Source organism: Sinocyclocheilus anshuiensis, unplaced genomic scaffold (genome assembly GCF_001515605.1).
Source record: "Sinocyclocheilus anshuiensis isolate Anshui unplaced genomic scaffold, SAMN03320099.WGS_v1.1 scaffold407, whole genome shotgun sequence".
NCBI classification, from domain to species: Eukaryota; Metazoa; Chordata; class Actinopteri; order Cypriniformes; family Cyprinidae; genus Sinocyclocheilus; species Sinocyclocheilus anshuiensis.
Genome location: NW_015552593.1, coordinates 715423 through 722122, shown reverse-complemented (window position 1 = coordinate 722122; position 6700 = coordinate 715423). Strand labels below are relative to the sequence as shown.

Genomic DNA, 6700 nt, shown 5'->3' with positions numbered 1-6700 from the left:
TTTATAATATACTACATTTATTACATATTACACATTTTTACATGTACAGCTCTGGATAAAAAAAAAAAAATTGAGACCACTGCAAAATGATCAGTTTTTCTGGTTTTACTATTTATAGGTATGTGTTTGAGTAAAATGAGCATTTTTGTTTTATTATAAACTAGTAGTTTTAAAACTACTGACAACATTTCTCCCAAATTCCAAATAAACGTACTGTCATTTAGAGAATTTATTTGCAGAAATTGACAACTGGTCAAAATAACAAAAAAATGCTGTGTTTTCATACCTCAAATAATGCAAAGAAAACAAGTTCATATTCTTTTTTTAAACAACAATACTAATGGTTTTAACGTAGGAAGAAATCAATATTTCCAATCACAGCTTTCATGCGCCTTGGCATGCTCTCCACCAGCCTTTCACATTGATTTTGGGAGACTTTATGCCACTCCTGATGCAAAAATTCAAGCAGATCGGCTTTGTTTGAAGGAAGCAAGTTTTCTTCCAGGACAACCTTGTGCGTGGCTTGATTCATGCGCCCTTCACAAAGACGTATGTGCCAGATTCCAGCCTGCTGAAGCACCCCCAGATCATCACCGATCCTCCACCAGATTTCACAGTGGGTGGCTTGTAGGCCTCTTTAGGTCTCCATCTAACCATTAGATGACCAGGTGAAAGCTGAAAACTGGACTCATCAGAGACGGTCCAATCCGTATGGTCTTTTGCAAAACTCAGGCTGGCACTTCTTTGCTTCTCATTGATGAAGGGCTTTTTTCTAGCTTTGCACGACTTCAGCCCTGTTTCGAACCGTCCTCACCATGCAATTCACCCCAGCTGCTGCTTGCCATTCTTTTTGTAGGTCATCCTACAATTGTTGAGTGACATTGGAATGAGTTGGTGGGCATCCCGGTTAGTGGAGAGTTGTTTTCTTCCTCTGACGGTCTAGCTTTGGCATCATCAGCTTGACCTTGTTCTTATGAGCTGCTGTCTTTTACATTTTAAGGATGGAAGCAACCTGACGCTCACTGTGTCCCTCTGCCAGTAAGCCAGAATTGAACCCTTCCTTTCTTCACTCAAAACTTTTCTTTTCAACTCTTTTGGCATGGACGACAGTTATTATTTGATTCCAATTGCTTTTGAGGTACTACTAGCACTGTTTTTGTCATCCAGCTGGTCTTTCTGTAACAGGATAGTGATGACCATGGCAGTGTTTTTTTATACTTTTCCTCGTTAAATAAGATTTGGTTGAGGTGAACACCTAATCAGTACTTCATTAAGCAGAACAAAGTGTGTCTGTGTTGGAATATATATTTATATACTACCTTATTATTTTTTATTAATTTATTCTATATAAAATAAAGCAATACTACATGTCATGCAAGTACAGTAAGCGTTTTGTATAAAATTACAGTTCTCTGATGACCTCACACAGCTCTTTATGTTCAACAACAAACAAATAAATCCAACTCACAACAGTCAAGACTGTTTTTTTAGTTCACAAACAAAACTGGCATTTGAAGAAATCTGTTTTTGCTCAGCGCTGTGCATTTTAAATATTTTCATATGTCATTTAGCAAGTTTAGTACTTTGTATGAACAAACGCACACACACAAACACACACACAGTGACAGCTTTGAGTAATATTTCAGCAGCAGAGGTTTGTGGGGTTTGGGGCAGTCTAGAAACCGTGTTTACGCTCAACCGCTCGTTATTGGGCTGACCACAAACCTCTGCTGGCCACAGGCATGCGTGTGTGTGTGTGTGTGTTTGTGGTGATGGCGTAGATGGGAGGGATCTGCTCCCAAAAACGCCAGTTAAACACCAGCCCTCGAAAACTGAGTCGAAGCAGAGACCTGACTGCTAACAGCATCATACTCAACGTCTGCACGATGACAATTATCTCATTCATCTATGCAGCACACATTTTTCGCAAGCGTTGGAGTGCAAAACAGAATTGCATCACCTCTCTGACCGCGAAACATGGGTGGGTTGTTTTTGTCATCTCCATACAGCACTGCCGAAATTACAAAGGTGATGGTTGATTTCAGAGATAACGTTGCAACAAACATCTGACATACCTCTGAATAATTGATTCACAGTTGATTTCTTTGGCACAGGTGCACAGCAATTCAATGTTACTGGTTGCCGCACAAAAACAATGTTGAGCCTTGTTCTCGGTGGGAATGTCCGTGTTCATTAGAGACTTCCAAGCAGCTTCTCACCTGGCACGAGTGTGTTTTTACCACGCTTATCTAAACAGTTTCAGACCGGGTGTCATTCCTTATACCCAGCAGATCTGCTCTTAAACAATATGCTCCATTCATCTTTGTACCGCGGTCTCTGTGACGGTCAGAGGAAGGCGGTTGCGCAAAGAGAGAACTGGCATCGCTAATTAAACTCATTTCATGCTGCAGCTAGCTGAGCTAAACTATCAAAACAAACAATTAAAAAGACTTTTGTTCTAAGTGAACAGTAAACAGCTCAGAGCCGTTTCAGCTCATAGGGAAAGTGCCTATAACTGGGTTATTTGAGTTAACGTTATAGTTCACACAGAAACTAAAATTCTGTCAACATTTACTCAACCTCATTTAGCTAATCTTTTAAATGTTTGTTAGGTTTTTGAAATCAGTGAGGTTTGTTCTAAAGCGTGATGCACCGTATCGCATAAAAAGCATAAATTAAATCTGTTCATCGTATCTTAATTCTTCACAAGACTTGAATGAAATTGCTTGATTTATATGGATGCAGTTTTCTATGCCTTTATGACCTTTTTGGATCCAAGTTTTGGTTACCTGGACTTTCAATGGAGGGACAGACAGTAACCTCTCAGGTTTAATTAAAAACATCTTGATTTGCGTTTCGAAGATTAACCAAAGTCTTTGGGTTTGGAACGACGCGAGGGTCAGTATTTGATGACAGAATGTTCATTTTTGGGTGAACTAGCCCTTTAGGTATCAACTTTGTTTCAGATGATTCTCCTGAAATGCATTAGGATAAATAAAAACAGAATGAATCTACTGCTGACTTACAGTAAAATGTGCAGAACAGAGTATCTCAGATTATGTGGTCATGGAAGAATTTGATAAGAACTGTTTGAGATATTTAAATTTTGATTGCAGACTTTAGTATCTTGGCAGATCTTAGTACAGTCTGAGACTTGATATTTCAGAAGACACATGATATTTCAAGGGGTCTATACACTAAAAAAAAATTTCATTTTTACAGGAAATTACTATAAAAATGCAACAGTGATAACCTTAATTGGTTAACTGTATGTTTTCTATCCTAATGGTGTGAGTGCACCGAGTCACTTTTACCCATCATCCCTTGTAACTCACCCTGCAGGCTGCGTAGTCGTCATGGTGGAATGTCAGTCTGGAGGGGCGTCTGTGATTTGAGACCCTCATGTGGCATCCAGACAGACACTGGAGCCCTCGCTGGGACGACAGCCGACTGCTGGTTTGATCCATGCCGGTGTCCCTGTCTGATGCATCCACACACACAAACACACTTCTTCATTTTTCCTGTCATGTACCATAAAACAAAATAACACTTTCTTCTTTTTATGTGTAAGTGTAAATATTATAACTATGAGACATTTTCCACAAGCAGAAGATTTTGAGATTTACATGGCCACAAAAAGACACTTCAGTCAGATTTAAAAATGTGTGAATACCATTGCATTACATAACGAATATTAAACCAAGAGTAAATAAACTATTTAACCCCCTGAGCCTCTTCATTCACACTTGGTACCTTCACAGTTAAAAGAGACAGAAGCAATGTACTTTTTTTTTCTTCAGGAAAATTTATGTAATATATTTTTGTTCAATAAAATTGTCATTATTATTTAGAATTTGGGTGGCATTTTATGATACTATGCAATATTTAGAACATTTTTTAGCTTTTTTTATAATGTTTGAGTTGATTTTATAATTTTATAATGTTTGAGTTGATCGTCTTCTTTCTTTCAAATTGAGACTTTGACTTTTGATAGCAGACATTAAAACACCATTTAATCTCACTGCAAACAACTGTGATATTAACAAGACGTAATCTGTGACATTTTGTATCCTAATGGTGTAGGATAGTCAAATAAAATTATGTTTGGTGTAAGTTTCGAAGTACTTTTAATACAGTATATTTTTAATTCAACATATCTGCTGTTTTGTCATCTTGGAATCAGTTGGTTAAAAGTTTGATATTTTATTATAAAAAGCAATACAATTCCAATACTTCAGTGTGTCTTGAGTGTTCAAATACTTTGTGTATCCATACCCAGGGCTCTAACATATCGCTGACCCACCTGCTGTCCTCAGGTGAGTCTGGTGCATGGCCTACGGTTGTGTTGGCCTCTTTATTCCTTGCAACAATCTGCCCATTGTTTACCAAAATAATAAAACAATATTCTGCGTCTGGAGTGGCTGCCAGACTAAACAGAACAAATGAAGAACTCCTGGGGTCCGCTGATGCCAGGCCTGTTGCGAATTAGCACGCTTTTACATTTGTTTTGGCTTGGCCGAGAGCAGGGTAACATTTAGTGTTTTAAGAGCCCATCCCAGTTTTAAAAACCCACAAAATTCAGCTTAAGTTCACACAGCAGCTCTGTTCCAATACGTAGTGAGCTGCCCTGCTATGTGCTGCCTACACAGGCCTGTCGTGGATGCTGTCTGAGGTGTGATGCTAAGCAGAAGTAATGAAGAGAAATTATGAGGAAAAAAAAAGTATGACAGGAAACTCCATCCTCATTTAAATAATTCTGTTTTTAGTTGCATTTTAAAATAATCTTGAGTAGAATTGTTCTGTTCGTGATGACATGAATCAAAGAAGGATTTTTTCCTAACCACAATTTACTTCAATGTCACAAAAGTACAAGAATGTATGTGGCAGATTTAAAGATAATGAACATGTTTTTTCTCTCTCAGAGGAAGAATGAGGCAGCAGAAAAAAAGTAAAAAAAAAATAAAAAAAAGTTTTGTCCTTATCAAGGAGGATATGAAAATGTATTCTATCTTGTTATAATTACTTAATTTGAGCTAGAATTCCTTGCTGGAAAATCCACCTTAAGACGTGTATTGGAATGTGTTTGTCAACTGGAATAAAGTTTGAATAAAATAAAATAAAATATAAATATTACACAAAAAACTTGATATAACACTGATATGTTACCTTGAGAACTAAGTGAAATAAGCTACAATTACTAAAACTGAAAAAGCTTAATAGAAATATGAAGAAAAAAGACAACTAAAACTAAAAGGAAAACTGAAAAATAAAAAAGCTAATGCAAAATATTAATAGAAATTATAATAGTACATAAATAACACTAAAATAACACTGGTTCTAAGCAAGAAGATCATGTTGGAGAAGCAACAAAGCAGCTAAGTGAAGGTAACTAGTCAACCAGGAAATAGAACCAGCATTTCTTTTGACTAGTCTGACATCTTGGATGGTTTTACTGCTCTAGTTACAATGCATTATGAGATTACTTCACCTGCAAAAGATACATGCAATGTATCTATGGCTCACAATGTTTTGGAAGAGAGCTTTGGAACTGATTTAAATAACACTGCTTTCCTGCTGCTCCGCAGCTCTGTCTACTCTGATTCTGACATAAAACTTAACATAAATCTGCAATTAGATACATGATGCTGTTGGTTTATGTGCATCTTTAAATATGCATCATTTCTGCAGTTGCAAAAATATGTGAAAAATTCACATACGATCCAAAACTTCATCCAGGCATTTAATTTAGTGAGGTTCGTAAGATGGATGATTATGGAAATCATCTGTCCTCAAATTCCATGTGTCATCAGTGATATAAGTCGATATGTTCCAGCAGAAAAATATGTTTTTTTTTTAAAGAGGAGCAAAATGCATTCATAATTTAAAAGAAACAATTTTCTGTATATTTCATAAGGGTTTATTTATCAGTGCATTCGCAAAGGCATTTTTAAATGGCTCCATATGTTAGGGATGCCAGAAAACAGGCATTAAAGGGGTCATATGACGTTGCTAAAAATAACATTATTTTGTCTTTTAGCAGTTCAGTCAATGTACTGTTAGGAGTAACTGAATAACTCGGGATATTGGTTTATTTCGCGTCAGAGGGAGTGTCAGGCACGTTTATAAACCGAATAACTTAAGTAATTTGTGGATCAGTGCGTACTGGATACACGAACAGTTTCAAACGATTCAGTTCGATTTGGTGAACTGGTTCGACAGGTTCACTAAGAAGATCCGGTTAAATAGAACGATTCGTTCGCGATCCGGACATCACTAGACGAGACTGTGGCGAGATGAGACGGAAATGTTACGCCCCTTACCATACTGTGATGCCGTGTCCCAGCCGGAGCGACGAGACGAAACCAATAAAACCCATTACAAACGAGGCATTTGTTGCATCCAGTGGGGACATAATTTCTGATTATGACGACTTATGCTGTCTTTTTACGCGTTGCGTGTATTGCGCTGCGTAAACATAAAACCATGTCTGCGTTTGTGATCGAAGAAACAACAAACAACAAGCCTGCTCTACACTGCTCAAAACTCACGTTTGAATCATCATTGGCAAATTATTTAAATATAAAAAACATACTTACAGGCTGTGAGTCAGAAGCGCCAGACAGTCCTTGCAAAGTTGGAACTGCCCAACTTTATAGAAACAGCCTTTGTGCCACAGACGCATTGTAGGCTACTGGTTCAG

General features: G+C 37.4%; 1 long non-coding RNA gene across 1 annotated transcript in view; it reads right to left on the bottom strand.

The window, feature by feature from the left end:
- Nucleotides 1-3341: 3341 nt before the first annotated feature.
- The window catches only part of LOC107665570 (uncharacterized), a 17793-nt gene continuing 14434 nt past the window's right edge, over nucleotides 3342-6700 (bottom strand). Inside the window, exon 3 of the long non-coding RNA XR_001631565.1 lies at nucleotides 3342-3481. This is a non-coding gene — a long non-coding RNA (uncharacterized LOC107665570). The remainder of the gene's footprint in view (nucleotides 3482-6700) is intronic.